At 34.6% G+C, this 16,448-nt stretch overlaps 1 long non-coding RNA gene across 2 annotated transcripts in view; it reads right to left on the bottom strand.

Annotated features, from left to right (window-relative positions):
* LOC128314780 (uncharacterized) overlaps positions 1-16,448 on the bottom strand; it is a 51,154-nt gene that overhangs the window by 31,603 nt on the left and 3,103 nt on the right. For both annotated transcript variants that reach the window (XR_008296821.1, XR_008296820.1), the window contains exons 2-3: positions 13,772-13,823; positions 3,537-3,621 (exon numbers count right to left, since the gene is read on the bottom strand). This is a non-coding gene — a long non-coding RNA (uncharacterized LOC128314780). The remainder of the gene's footprint in view (positions 1-3,536; positions 3,622-13,771; positions 13,824-16,448) is intronic.

Here is a 16,448-nt window from a genome sequence, read left to right as displayed (position 1 = left end):
CAATAGCCAGTGGCTATTAAGCACTTATTGTGTGCCATGCCAGAATAGTTTTTTGTTTGTTTTTTTGTTTGTTTTAAATGTTTGTTTGTTTGTTTGTTTGTTTTGAGAAAAAGAGAGGCAGAGAGAGAGAGAGAGAGAGAGAGTCCCAAGCTGCACTGACAGTGCAGAGCCTGGTGCAGGGCTTGATCCCATGAACCCTGAAATCATGACCTGAGCCGAAATCAAGAGTTGGCTGCTTAACTGACTGAGCCACCCAGGCACCACTATGCCATAATAGTTTTACATGTAGAATCCCCTCCTATCCTCACAAAATTCCTACAAGTCATATGCAATTATTACTTCAGTCTCTACAGATGAGGAAGCTGGAGCCTAGACTGGCTATTTAATCAATGAATGCACTATTTACATGAGATGAACACCTAGTAAATGGGAGAGACAGGAATTAAACCCAGGTTTGACTGGCTTAGGGTCTGCATTCTTGATAACCAATTGCGTTCAAAAAATGAGCCGCTGTAAGGAAGATGCCATGAGTTAGGAAGCAAACCCAATATCCATATAATTTGTATGATTCTCTACTCAGATTAAAGAATCTCACAAGTAAGAGAAGTCTTTCAAGCAGACTTCCAAAGAAGACTGTTTAGAATTCATCTATAGAACGATAAGAATTTAAGGGACCAACTGACACAAGGTACAATTTTCATATTTACTCAGGCTCTAAAATTTGGAACCTCAATGAATTGGTGCTAGTCCTTTGCCAACTGCTGTCCATCTAATTTACTGATCTTAAAATTATGTAAAGTAAAATTTCAAATTAAGGGATTAAAAGATGTTTCCTATGCTATTGCTATACACATTCATAAAAATTCTCTTAATCTAATGACTAACTCAGTGATTAGCATAAAATATGCATTCAAAAAGTATTTTTAAAATAACGAGGTAGGTAGTATTTCCCTCATTTTACAGATGTGACAACTGACACTCCAAGAAAACTTACCAATGGCCGCAAGACCTCATGTAGGATTCAAATTTAGTTTTTCTAACTTCAAAACCCATATATTTGGTACAATATCAAAAGCCACAAAATTACAACATTATGTTGTTATAGAAATGAATAAAGTGAGTGGAAAGGAGATTACAATTGTGCAAGGTCTTAAAAAGTGAGCAAAACCTTTCATGGAATGAAAATTAATTGTGTATAGGAATGTGGAAGAGAGTGGAGGGAAATATTCTTGGCCACTGCTTCCAAATTTGTTCATTTCATAGCACATATACTATTTTTACAGCACACTATGGGAAACGAGGAAGTAATTCTCAGTTGGAGGCAACTTCCCTGAGTGCTCTGGCCAGTCCTGACTCTGACCAGCCACCCTGTGAGTTGAAAGGATCTATATCTTACCACACCTTTAATCCACTGGCTGCATGCAAATATTCCAGATTTATCAGTTGAGAAGCTTAGTTCTGGGAATATAAAAATTGCATGCAAAAATGTAGATATGAGAAAATTCATGAAATATTTTTGAAGCCTTGAGAAGTTCAGCCTGGTTTAGGAGATAAGACAGAAGATGGTATTGGAGAAGTTGTTCAAGAGTCAGGTTATAAAGTTTCTTAAATGTCATGTACTGGGATTGCAAAGTTATAATAAATATGCAAAACAAACAGAACCCCAAAAGTCCCAAACCTAAAATAGTACAATAATGGAAAAAAGGATTCTCCTGTTTTAATTTTTTTCTTAAATATCATTTTACATATTTGAAACTGTATTTATAACTCAGAGATTCTTGCTGTGACTCAGTAAGTGTATTAGACAAAACATCTCTCAGAGATCAACTATTAAAGCTGAGTGAAATGAAACAAACTAAAAAAAGAACTGTTTAAAATTATTTTCCAATAACTAAGGCAACCAGAAATCAAGGAACCAAATTCCTGAAAAGAAAGCTAATGCATTAAAATGAAGCCTCCATTTGTCTCTACATTTTCACCTTGACTGCCAATTCCTAGCCCTGAACATAGAAAATGATCACAAAACAGCAGCCTAGAAACTCTTGGAAGACAAAACAATTGGACTTAGCATTATTAGAAGAGGTGTAATTTGAAAAAACCCATAACAAGGGACTTTAGGAAAGTGACTCTGACAGTCTACATATAATTTCTACCCCAAGGACTCAGCGATTCTGTTACAGAGAAACTCTGAGATGCTGCTCAGAAGCTAACTAGTTTAGCTGAGATTGTGAAAATCTCCTGATGCTGGAGAGACAAAAAGCAGTGTTCAGCTCCCCCAAATAAGAACGATCCCATTTAAACACTTAAGACTTTTTTACATTGAGATTCCTGCAAGGGTTGCATACAAGGAGTAAGAACCAACTAAAAACAGACCAGTTTTGCCTAGATGGAAGTGATCTGCCTATACTCAAATTGGATTGGAAAAACAAACACACTAAATCTTCTCTGGAGGAAGATGTCTAAAGCCTTTATACTTTTTTTCTACATATTTTCCAAAACTTACAAAATATGTCCAAAACAGCAATCAAGTAACCAGAACAAAGAAAAGACATATAGATTCTTAAGTAATGGAGATTAATATATTTAGTAAAATAGATTACAATTTGAAAAACCTCACCAAACAGCAACAGTATTTAAAAGAGAAATCAAATATAAAGCTTAGATAATTGAAATTGAGTATTAAAAGATGGGTTAAATGGCAACTTAAGAATTGCAGAAGACAGTATCAGTGATTAGATTATAGATTAGTAGAAAATAATTCATAATGAAGCATAAATATAAGGATGGAAAACACACAAATCTAAGAAGTATACCGATAAACAATTATAATTAAATTTGTGCAATATTGTTGAATTTATGCTCTATATGGATGAATTACATTTATATACTAGCTATAGACATTCAGAAAATAAAAGTTGAAAGAAAAATCAATAATAATATAGCTTGAAAGTCACGAAATACCTAGGAATAAATATAATGAAAACTGTAATACCTCAACACAGTAATCTATAAATTGTTACAAAAGAAATCAAAGAAAACCTTAATAAATGGAAAAAAAAAACCACTATGGCCAGAGATTGGAGTATTCTGTATTCTTAAAATGCCAATTCTCTCTAAATTTATCTATAGCTTCAATACAATTTCAGTTAAACTCTCAACTTTTTTTTTAAATGATCTTGAGGGATGCAGAACCCTTATAAACCACTTAGTGGGAATATACATTTTTATAACTATTTTGGTAAACTGACAGTATCTATAAAGCTTTGTGCATGCATACCTTATAACCCAGCAATTCCACTTCTAGCTATGTAATCAAGGGAAACACATATCATTGTACACTAAAAGCAGGTGTGAGAATATTCACAGCAGTATTAGTCACAATAGAAAACAGGAAACAAAACTCCATCAATAATATTTGTACATCTGTACGATGTGATGATATACAGAAATAATAAAGAAGAACTCTACTGCTGTATTTAACAACTAGGTGAACCTCCCTGTTGGATGATTCAGAGAAACCAGACATGAAAGAATACCTGTATTTGGTGATGGGGGTGAGGAAGTACACTTGTGATGAGCAACGGCTGTTGTGTGGAAGTGTTGAGTCACTATGTTGTACACCTGAAACAAATGTAACATTGTATGTTAACCACACCGGAATTTAAAATTGAATAAACAAAAGCAATAAAAAAAGAATACCTATATTTTATAACTTCATTTGTTTAAAGTTTAAAACTGGCAAAATGAATCTAGTTGATAAAAGAGGATATTGGTTAATATCTGAGGGCATTTTAACTGGTCGACTGTTAGTAGAGAGGCTTTTGAATGTTCTATATCTTCTATATGTTCTATTTTTTCATCTGTTTTTTAGTTACATAAAACTATGTTCCCTGTGCAAAAATGTATTAAACTCTGCATTTCAAATGTGTATACTTTACACACATTATATTTCAATAAAAAGTAAAAATACCTTTATGCAAATTATAAATGTCCTTTATATATTTTATTATACATCCATTAAAACCTTTTGGTGATTGTACTGCTATCACTCCAAACTAAGCTGTATAAGGGTGTCCTGTCTTGGGTTTCAGCCACCTACTCACATCTCTCTCTCTCCCCTTCCTTGATCCTCACAGGCCATAAAAACCTGAAAAAAATAAGTTCACTTCTTGGGCTCCTGTTTTTACATATGTAAAATATAAAGATTGGGTTACATTACTTCAAACTTTCTTTCATTTTATTGGACCTCCCTTTATATCCCTTTCACTCTAGTCTTCCTCACATATAGTTTTCATTACTCCCCTGAACAATTTCTGACAGTATCTTCATCAATAAATTTAAAAATTTCTGCTTGGCTTGGAAGGCAAAATTTTGGCCTGTCCATTCCTCTCTCCTATCTCACTTGTTCAAAATCCTTAATGCCCCATGAGTCCTATATATTATATTCTGTTGTATCTTCTTTTTCTTCCTCTCTCTTAGATGTCTGCTAGTTGTTCAAGTCCCCATTCAAGCCTTCTTTCTCCAACCAACATCATCTTACTATTCTAGCCCTCCTTGATATGCCTATTTTCAAATACTTTGCACATAGTGTGGAGTAATCTTCTGTTGTCATCCATTTGCCTTACCTGTGACTGCTCTGTTTTCCCAAGGAAGAATCAGCTCTTTAAGGAGAAGAAGGCCATCCCACTAATTTGTCATGTGCAGTCTCCTGATGTACAAGTATGTTTGCCAGTTTTATTAAGATATACTTGACATACAGCACTGTATAAGTTTAGAGTGTACAGCATAATGATTTGACTTACATATAATGTGAAATGACTATCACAATAAGTTTAGTTTATACCTACCACTTCATACAAGTGCAAAAAAATTCCAAGAAACAAAACTATACACACACACACACACACACACACATATATATATGTATATATATATGACATTATATATATATATATATATATATATATATATATATATATATTACATCCCTAGTACTTATAACTGGAAATTTGTGCCTTTAAAAAAATATTTTTATTTATTTTTGAGAGAGAGAGACAGAGCACAAGTGGGGGATGGGCAGAGAGAGAGACAGAGACAGAGACAGAGAGACAGAGAGAGAATCTGAAGCAGGCTCCAGGCTGTGAGCTGTCAGCACAGAGCCAAGAGCAATGCTCAAAATTGTGAACCCTGAGTTCATGACCTGAGCTGAAGTCGGACACTTAACGGACTGATCCACCCAGGCACTCTGGAAGTTTGTGCCTTTTAATCACCTTCATCCAATTCCACTATCCCTATCTTCTTATCTGTTTTTGATCCATCTGCTCTAATACACTGTCAGATTCTGAAGGCTAGTCTTCTAATTGTGTTATTTATTTACTCACAATTTGAGCCTAATGTCTTGCACAAAGAAAACCTTGAGTATATACTTACTGATTTTTTTCCTGGTTCTTTCAAAGAAACAGGCCATTATAGTATTAGAAACTAATACCATGAATGTTTCCTGTACTCAAATGCTTTCATGGTATCACACTCTCTACATAAAATTGGAAGAACTTATTATGGACCACGACCCCTGCGGAACCTTGCCCTTGCCTAATTTTCTGGCATTCCCCACCTCCTCTGCACCTTCTCAGCCTTCATCCTTCCTCTTCCCTCTGCCCATAACAGAATGCCTAACTTTTTACATATTTTAAATCTTTCTTCAAATGTTACCTTCTTCGAGAAATCATTATTCATCCTAACATGCCCTATGCAATATTTTCTTTTGTTTTTCTCTGTAACTTAACCTAGTCCAACCCCAAATGTAAACTACTTGAAGGCAGGAACTTTGAGTTTCTTATTTTTTGTATTATCTCTATACCTTGCAAATATAATGTGGTCAATAAATATGAACTGAGTAAATATATACAGAAATGAACAAGTGGAGTAAACACTGACAACACTGATTGAAAAAGAGTCTAATCCAAAGTAATAGGTTCAGACTGAATTGAAAACATAGGTTCAGATCCTGAGGGACAAAGAAATATATCAACTATATGAGAAGAAGATACAACCACAGAATTTGTGTTATAATAAATAAAAATGGGGTGAATGTGAGTTGTGGGCAAATCGTTCTTACAAAATGATCGGAGAAGTGATAGTATTTTAAAACTTCTCAATTCAGCCTGAGTTGAATATTGAGCTATATAGTAAGTAATGAATAAAGTTGATTATCTATGTCTGATTTTATTATAAAAAGCAGTGCATCTGGGAGCCAGATGACTTTAGAATCACATTATAGACAATAACTCTTTAATTCTTCAATATAGGTGGAGACAGGAACCATTATCCCATTTAGCAGACTTTAAAAGTTGAGGTAGTAAAAACAAATGGTTTGTCTAACATTTCAACATTTATTTGAGAGTGTCATGTTGAATTTCAGTTCAGAGCCACATGTTTGTTCCTGCATTTACCATACAATTTATTACATAATTTACATTATGAACATAAATTTCAACATAGTGAGAGGTGCATCGCACTCCGCACTCTACAATAGATTTCCCTTCTGTAATCATCCAATTATGGGTAACCAGAAAGGCAATGAATACAGCACTGGATATTAAATGTGGACATATCCCCCATTAACTTATTTAAAAAGTGAGGTTAGGAGCTGGTTCAGGTTCAAGAGTGGCTGACTTATGGAAACACATGGATTCAAGCCCAAATTAGAATCCTAAAGGAAGTATAATACACTATGAAACAGAGTAAGTTGGTTTGTGGTGGCAAAGTCATAGCATGTACCAATTTCGTGACTCCTGATGAATCACATAGAAGCATTTTTTTAATTCAAAATATATGTATTGTATACACTTATATAAAATATAAATACTATTAGTGACATATAATCATTTTTCTTCTTGTGGGCCACTTCACATAGATTTATCCTTTATTTTTATTTATTTTTTTATTCATGGATATTCAAAATTCCACTCTCCTCCTCTCTGCCGCCCAAGAAAGTTCCAGCCTCAGAGTTGTTAAAGTAAAAACAATTGTTGTTAAAACGGAAAATAGAGGCAATTTGTATCATTGGCCCACCACAGTTTGGCTCAAGTCTTCCAGTCTCTGCTCTTGTGAGAATGAAGCCAGACCACACACTGAGGCTGAATTACAACACTTCAAAAAGAAGAAAAACACTAATGGAAAAAGTCAAATGGGTTTCCAAATTGGAGGTGGTAGACAGTGCAGAAACCTCTTAGCACAGCTCTTACAAGGGCTGAACTCTGAATCTGAGGCCCCAACACGCAATCATGAACTTGCATTCCCATGCTTCTGTGGATGTAGGACAGGAAACGTCCATTCCACGGCACATTGTACTAGTCCATCTGCTTGAGGGGAAATGCATTTTTAGAGCCTTTTATCTCAGTCCCCACTTTTTGTAAATGGATCCTTTCATTTATGAAACTAAAAAATGAGAGCTGCATGGAATATTTTCTTCCAAAATAAAACTACTTCAGCAAGTGAATGAATAAATTAAGAAACAAATCATTAAAAAGAAGACCTTAAGTTGCTCTTGACAGAGAAACATAACTTCTGCTATCTTTGGCACAAAGCAGCATCCTAAGTTTTACAATCTAAGTAAGTGTTGATAAATTGTGGGAAGGGGAGGGGTGAAGATGTGTTTTAGGGACAACTCAGAAAAGGTACTTGATTCTGGAATGTTCTCCATCTCTTATCTCGAGCATAGGCACTTAGGATACAGTTGTGAACAGAAGAAAATACTATCCCTTTCTTCAGAAATACAAATCTAAATTTAAAAACGGCCACACAGAGGCAGACACAAGATTAGAATTTCTGTGAGCACTGGAACAGAGACATACATGTTAATGTGGGGTCATACTAAAAATGTATGAATTGACTAGAAAAACAGGGGAGGCTTTCCTAAAGAAATATGACAGAGTTGACCTCTACTGTGTGCAAATCAGTCTCAGCATCATGAGGGAAGTTTGTATCCTGAACACAGCCAGGATGACAAGGCTTCGCAACACTATCGTTTGGTTAGACCTGGGAAGGTTAGGGTCATTTGGCCAGACATATATGTTTCCATGGCTCTTTCAAAAATGTTATGCAAACTTCTGAAAATTTGGATGTCTTGTGGCATTTAAGGAGTCCTTTGGGGAATACAACAAATAGGAGCTTCAGAGATGTTTTAAATCTAGTCAGAAGAAATAAAAGGGAAAAGTAGAAGAAAGAAGTCATAGCAAAGAATCGGACATTTTTAAGTGCCAGGTAGAAACTAGACGCTGGATGTAAGTTATCTCCTTTAATCTTCCCCCAGTACTATGGCCATTCACTGTAGTTATCTCCATTTTATAGATGTGGAAATTGAGCTTCCAAGAGTTGGGTTATTTATGGACTATGACAAATCTAGATAATATTCTAGGATTTAAACACAGGACTCTGGCTTCAGACCCATGCTCTTATTTTTTTTTTCATGTACAATATTTCCTCTCTAGAGAAATCTTTGTAGGTCTTAGGAGTGGATAATATGTGTTAATATAAACTCTGTTGCTAATCCAATTTAAATAAAGGAGAATGCTGCTGAGAATTCAAACCAATTGCATTATCCCAAGAGAGAAATTGCAGAGATTTGCCTTCACTCTGTGTGTGATTGATAAACATCATCTCTGTCAACCTAGTCATGCCCTGAATTTCTCTTGTAAAAATCGAGTGTGTCCTCTCCTACTTTCAGAGACAGGCTCATAACTGAGGCTGGATTAAAAACACATTTCTATCTGCCACACATAGTATTTGTCAGTGTGGCAGACATTAGAGCTTGATTTCCCAAATACTTGAATATAATCCATTTCTCCTCTTCCCAATTTTATCAAAGAGGTTGGAAAGATAAAATAATCAATTTCCCAGAATCCCATGTGGCTAAGAGTGGCCATGTGGTGCTTTCCGGCCAATGAGGTACAAGTTTGCTGAATAGTACTTGGGGATAGATTTTGCTTCCCCCATAAGAATAAGCAGAAACAGGTGGCTTGTCCTTTTGCCAGTTTGTTCTCTTACCAGCCTAAATTCAGATGTAGTACCTGAGATGCAGTGCCCTTTCTGTAACCACAATGCAATAAGCATGAACACCTAAGCCAACATCAAAGATACTGGACCAGAAAAATGGAAAGAGCTTGGGTTTTGAGCCACTTTTCTGGCTATAGGCTGTTTCCCCTAGTTTTGATAATGGAGGAAAAATAATTTTCCACTTGTTTGAGCCAGTATTATGAAGTTATCTTCTGTTTTACTGACAAAGCACTTGTGACAGACAAAGTCAGATTCACGTAGGTAAACCAGCCAAGTCAATTAAAACCTTTTCTCAAGTTTTTTTTCTTTTTTATTTGAGCAAGAAGAGTGATATTCTTTTTAATGTTTTATCTGAAAAAGTGATCACATTCCTTATAGTTGTTGCCCCCCACCAAAACAGGATTAACCTCAACAAAATTTAGTAAGGATGTTTAGATTGATGATGCGTCATACACACCAAGAGGAAATAAAAAATAAAGGATAAATCAGTTGTACTATACCTATACAAAAACTATAAAACATTACTGGAATAAATCAAAGAATACACCTAAATAAAAGAAGAGATATACATTGAACAGGGGTTGGAGAACTCATATTTTAAATATGTAAATTCTTTTCACATTAATTTATATATTCAAAAGAATTACAACCAAAATCTCAGGAGGCTTTTTTTGTAGAAAGTGTCAAACTGATTACAAACTTTATACAGAAATGACACAGAATAGTCAACACAACTTTTAAAAAGAATGAAATAGTTGGAAGATTAACACTTGATTTCAAGACTTATTAAAGTTATACTGATCAAGACAGTATGGCACTGGCATCAAATAAACAAATCGATTAATTAAATACAATAAAGACTCCAGAAATAGAACCACACATATAAGAACAATTGATTTTGGCAAACGTGCAATGAGAATTCAATGTAAAAAGCAAACACAAATGGTGCTGGAACAATGGGCTATCATTATGCAAAATGGAGATGTTGTTCCATACCTTGCCTCATATATATGAATTAACACTAAATGGATCATAGACCTGAATGTGGACCCCAAAATATAGAACTATGAGAAGAATACATAGAAGAAAAGGGTTAACCAAAGATTTTGTAGATATGACACTAATAGAGTGGATGGCTGATAGTATTTCATTGTGATTTTAATTTTCATTTCCCTAATGACGTGATGTTCAGTATCATTTCTTGGGCTTGTTGTTTTTATGTCTTCTTCAGTAAACTGTTCAAATCCTCAGCCCATTATTAATGTTTTGTCTCATTGAATTATTATGTTATTTATCTATTCTAACTTCAAGACATTTGTCAGGGGAGCCTGGGTGGCTCAGTCGGCTAAGCATCAGACTCTTGATTTTGGCTCGTCATGATCTCATGGTTAGTGACTTTGAGCCCCACATCAGGCTCTGGGCTGACAGTACAGAGCCTGGTGGGGATTCTCCGTCTCCCTCTCTCTCTGCCTCTCCCCTGCGCAAGTTCTCTCTCTCTCTCTTAATAGCAAATTAATAATAACTAAAAAAATTATCAGATCATTGTTTTGTAAATATTTTTCCCAGCTTGTGGCTTTCTTCTTCCTTTTTTAAAAATAGTTTTCTTCTAAAAATAAAAGTTTTTAATTTGATGTTCATGGGGTGATCTTTTTTATGTATTAGCTTTATATACCCTAAGACATCTTTGTTTAACCCAAGGTTATGATTTTCTACTATGTTTTCTTTTAGCAGATGTATACTTTTAGGTCTTAAATTTAGGTCTCTAATCGTTCTGAAGGTTGACTTGAGGGTTCAGGTTTGTCTGTTTTTTTCTGCATGGATATTCAATTGTTCCACCATCCATTGTTGAAAAGTCTGTCCTTCACCCATTGTCTTATTTTCACAGTCTGACAAACATTTATTGGTCATACATGCATGTCTAGACTCCCTATTCTGTTTCACTGGCCTATTTGGATATCCTTAACACCAATATTACAATGTCTTGATTATTATAGCTTTATTAAATTCTTGAATTCTGGTAATATGTTAACTTGAGCTTTACACCTAGTTCAAAATTGACTAGCGTACTCTATGTCCTTTGAATCGTCATATAAGTTTTAGAGCGGCTTGTGCAATCTTTCTAAAGAAAAGGCTCTCCCTTTTCACAGTTCCCTTTTCTTTCTTGTCCAGAGACCTTGGCCTCCTCAAACTCTAATTTCTATCTTTTTAAATCCACAAATCCATGAGGCTACCAGGCTTCCTTTGGGCTCATCCTCCTACCCTGCGGCCTGGAAACTGCTTCCAGGAAGCACACTGGAGCATTTATAGGGCTGACCTTGTTTGTTTCCCTTCTCTCTGTGATCCCAGGACTCTGCCTTTGTTGTTCAATGTCTGGAAAGAGTTGTTGCAAATATTTTGTCCAGTTAGATGTTTACATTCAGAAGGCAATGGTTGTAGCAGTTAATCCTTCCTGGACAGAAGCAGAATTCCTGACAGTCATTTTAATTGTAGCCTTTCTAGTTGATGTGTAGTAATATCTTACGGTGGCCTTATAGGACTCCTGATTTTGAGCAAGTTGTCATGGGCTTCTTGGTCTTCCATATAGCTTCTCTTATGAAAAGCTTATCAAATATTTTATTCATTTAAATGAAGTTGTTTATCTTATTTTATTCATTTAAATGAAGTTGTTTTCTTGTAGGAATTATTAAAACCATTTTTTAATGCTTATTTATTTTTGAGAGAGAGAAATAAACAGAGCACAAGCTGGGGGAGGGGCAGAGAGAGGGAGACACAGAATCTGAAGCAGGTTCTAGGCTCTGAGCTGTCAGCACAGAGCCCAATGCGGGGTTCAAACCCACGAACTGTGAGATATGACCTGAGCCCAAGCCAGATGCTTAACCAACTGAGCCACTTATGCACCCCTAAGTTGTAGGAATTATTATAAATTCTAGAAACCAGTCTTCTATCAGAAATGTGCATTGGGAATATTTTCTCCAGGTCTTTGTGTTTCTTAAACGTGTCTTTTGTAAGGCATAAATTTTTAATTTCAATGAAGTCCAGTTATTGATTTTTTTCCTTTTATGATTCATACTTTTTGACCTTTTCCTACCCGATGTACAGAGATTTTTTCCTATCTCATTTTTCTAAAACTTTTGTAGTTTTAAGTTCTACAATATGTCTAGGATCCATCTGAAATTAATTTTGCATGAATAGTGTCAAGTAAGGGTTGAGGCATATATTTTTTCAACTGGATATCTAGTTGTACCAGCACCATTTGTTGGAAAGAAAATATTTTCCCACCTATCTTGGCATATTTGTTAATGATGATTAACCATATATGCGTGTGTGTTCATTTGGGGCACTCTATTTTTTTCTCCCTTGATTTATACATATATTTATATTTGAAGTCATATAATATAAGTCCTCACCTTTGCTCTTTTTCAAAATTATTTTGGCTTTTTAAAAAGATAAAAAATACACAGGAGCAAACCTGACGTTGTGTTCAATGACCAAGAAGAAAAAATTTAAGAAAAAATTAAATAATTATAGTATTGAATTTTAATCCACAAAATAGAATATTTATATATTTATACTAACATAAATAAAAAATTAAAAAAGTAAATATATGGGGGCAAAAGAGTACCTTTTCTATTCAGAAAATTTCTCAATAATAAATATAGAAGTAATGAGGGAAATTCTATAAGTTTTGCTATAAATTGGTGTTCAATTGTATGGTCTATGAAGGTGGTCATGTGGTATTCTCTTAATTTGTGAATGTGCTGAATTAAATTGATGGTTATTAATGGTAAAATCAATAATAATTATTATTATATTACTGGTTATAGGTAACATTTTCCTGTTTCTTCATATGTCTACTCGTTTTTATTGGGTGTTGGACATTTGTTAATTTTATATTGTTGAGTAGCATAGTTCTTTAAAAATTCTTTCAAAGACTGTTGGACTTTGGTCTGCCATATAGTTAAGTTATTTATCTTGAGGCTTGCCTTTTAAGTTTTATTAGCAAGTCCATGGTAGTTTTACTCTAGAAAAAAATTTTTTTTTTCCTATTATGTCTGGCCATCTCTCCTGATTGTCCTGAGTGTTCAACGTAATCTCTCTATTCTGGCTGGCTAAAACACAAAAGTATTCCAGAACTGTGCAAACTCTACATATTTTTAGTTATATATCTCTGGTATTTCTTTTCTTGGACAAGTGGATATTTTTCTATGCATGTGGAACTTAGAATTCAGCAACAGATCCCAGGGTATTCTATATAGACTTTTGGAACTCTTTCCCTGTATACCTTCTTCTTTTCTTATACTCTGCTCCTCAGCCTCCAGCTGCCTTTACCTCCCTGAAATTTGATCTTTGCCTCTTTATTTTTTTAATGTTTTTAATGTTTATTTTTGAGAGAGACAGAAAGAGAAAGAGAGAGAGAGAGAGCAAGCAGGAGAGGGCCAGAGAGAGAGGAAGACACAGAATCCAAAGCAGGCTGCAGACTCTGAGCTGTCAGCACAGAGCCCCATGTGGTATTCAAACTCACGAGCTGAACTGAAAGATCATGACCTGAGCCTATCCAGATGCTCAACCAACTGAGCCACCCAGGTGCCCCGTGATCTCTGCCTCTTTATATAGAATGCCATTCTATAGTTGGGGTTTCCCTCCCTGCACCATGGGTTAGAAAGCCTCTAAAGAGAAAGCCACAAACATAACCTAGCTCACCACTTTTGTTTACCTTCTCTGAATATCAGGATAATAGTCCTGGAATGATGATGGTTGTCCAATATCTGAAAAAAAAAAGTTTCAAATATTTTGGCATTGTCCTGATTATTTATGGTAGGAAAATAAGTCTCATCTTGATTTCCCTGGGAAGCATAATTGTTTTCTTTAGTTTTTAGCGATAATTTCTATTTTGAAAGATTAATTGTATGGCTCACCAAAAAAAAAAACAACAGGTTGTTGTCTTATTTTGTGTATTCTTTTAGTATTACTAGATTCTCATTTAATTGCAAGGATTAATATGTGGAAAAAATGTTTGATTAAATGGTGCTGCTTAACCATCTTCGCTTTAATACCTTCTAAAGTAATTTTGTGAAAGTATATATATATATACACATATATATATGTATTATGTATGTATATATACATATATGTATACACCCACATATATATTTGCACACTTTTAAGTTAACATTTAAATATGTTATCAGATGGTGAAATACTTTCTGTAAAACATCAAGATAAGATATCTAGTATATTACAAAAATTGACAGTAAGACAATCTTGCACTATTTTAAACGTTTAATACCTTAATAAATGTCACAGCAATTTAATGTCCTCTATAATCTGTTTTTAAAATGTACGTACTAGTTCCTTTTTTAAACTTAATTTCCACCAAGGACTACTTTGTCATAATGTTCTATATTTTTAGCCTTAAATTATTTTATTAGCTTCTGTATTATGCCTCTCTGCCACAATAATAGGCATTGAAATCACAGGTTGCTTTTCTTTATTTCCTGGGATATGATGTCCAATATTTCAAAAAGTGTTTTATTCTACATATTATTGTGATTATTGCTATTAATTTAAATATCAACCCTACAAGCATATATTACACATATTGTTAGGTAATTATTAAATTTTAAAGTGAAGGTTTTTATGAAATGAATTTCTTATGGATAAGGACTTTTTCTTTTCTTTTCTTTTCTTTTAGCTAGTGTGTCCTTATATCCTAAGATGAATATATTTTATTGCTAGAATAAGATACGTTTCAACACCTATTAGCTACCCACTTTTCATTTTTATAGATCTAGGCCCTGAGGAACCATGTACTCATAAATAAGAAAAATGGAATGGAGGGAGTTTTATTTTCATCATGTCATACAATTCCTTGTAAACTCTCTGGGTTACATGCCAAAAATAACATGGTGATTTATCATTAAAAGTTATTTTTGATGATCCATAGTTGATTACAGTCTACTCCATTTTAGTTCTTGCAAAGAATCTGAAGCTATCTGATGTGTTAAAAAAAAAAGTCTGTCAAACAGTAGTGTCATTCCTTTTCATTAGTGTCATAATACCCGTATTTAGAATATTTTGAATTGTACCTTTTTCCAGCTCTCTAAATGTGTGAATACCATGGGTTATGAATGAAAGGAAGACTCAAACTTTCTTTATAAAGCAGAAAAATAGCTATTAATTCCTTGGTTATAGGCACTTTCTTAGGTAGCTGACTCTTCAAGAAAGAACACAGATGGAAGTTAAAGATCTAGAAGTTTGCCCCAGGTTTTTAAGCTATTCATGTCCATGTATTTCTGGGAAAATCCTTGTGTACCTGCTGGGGTCACAGATCCAAGTTGGAAGATAACAGTCCTAGATGACTGGTTGTGGGCATCTGCCATGACTAGTTCTACATTGTGTGATATAGACTATAAGATGTACAATTCTGCTTTCTATAAGACTACACTTTATTGGAAATGCAAAATCACACACTTAACCTGTATATAAATGTGCTAATCTATTTTTACATATGAGGTAAATGAACCTCAGAAAGGTGAGGCAATATGCCAAGTTTCACAGGTAGTAGTAAGGTGGTGGACATGGAACCCAAATCTGCAATCTTGTTATTCCAAAGTCCATGTTCCTTTTACAAGTACTGCCTTCCAAATGACCAGAAAAACAATAAAACTTAACAAACGTCATAGATGGAAGCTACTGGTTGAATATGTATTCTATTGAAATCTACTTAGAGAAAGAGGTGAAAAAATGGGCTGGAAAAATGAGGAGTATTTTATAGGTAAAAACGAAGGCCTAGGTAAGCTGGGGAAGGGTACAAAGCAGTGGGGGAAGGTGTCAGGTACATTGCAAAGGAAAGAGGAAACAAAAACAACTAGATAGGGAGTCTACTTGGAAAGCAGATAAAGTTACAACTTGCTACGGAGTCAGGCATGGAAAAATCTTAAAATGATGATTCTATTCTTGAAAATTAGGAGTCATTGGTGAGTTTTGAACAGGGCACATGGTAAAAGTCATGTTTTAGGAAGAGTTACCCAGTAGCAGCCTGCAGCATAGTTTGAAAATGGCGTTGACAAGACTACCTAAGTAGGCTGCTGTAATAATCCAGATGTAAGTTTATAATGAAATAGACTAGAGTGTTAGCTGTGGGAATGTAAAGGAGAAGACAAATACCAGAGACAGTATGAAGAAGGAAATCACAGGCTAGGGGTTAGGATAGATAATTCATGTGAGGAATAGTGAAATATTAGGCAAGAACGATTGGCTTGGATTACAAAGAGCCTTTAATGCAAGCTCAGGGCCCTGGATATTATAGTCAAGTGGAAGGCAAAACATGTTTTTGAGCATGAGAATAAAAATGTTTAGAGAATATTAATAGTGAAATGAATATTTTATCT

Source organism: Acinonyx jubatus, chromosome A2 (genome assembly GCF_027475565.1).
Source record: "Acinonyx jubatus isolate Ajub_Pintada_27869175 chromosome A2, VMU_Ajub_asm_v1.0, whole genome shotgun sequence".
NCBI lineage: Eukaryota > Metazoa > Chordata > Mammalia > Carnivora > Felidae > Acinonyx > Acinonyx jubatus.
Note: the sequence above shows the minus strand (reverse complement) of the source record. Positions and strands in the feature narration are given on the sequence as shown.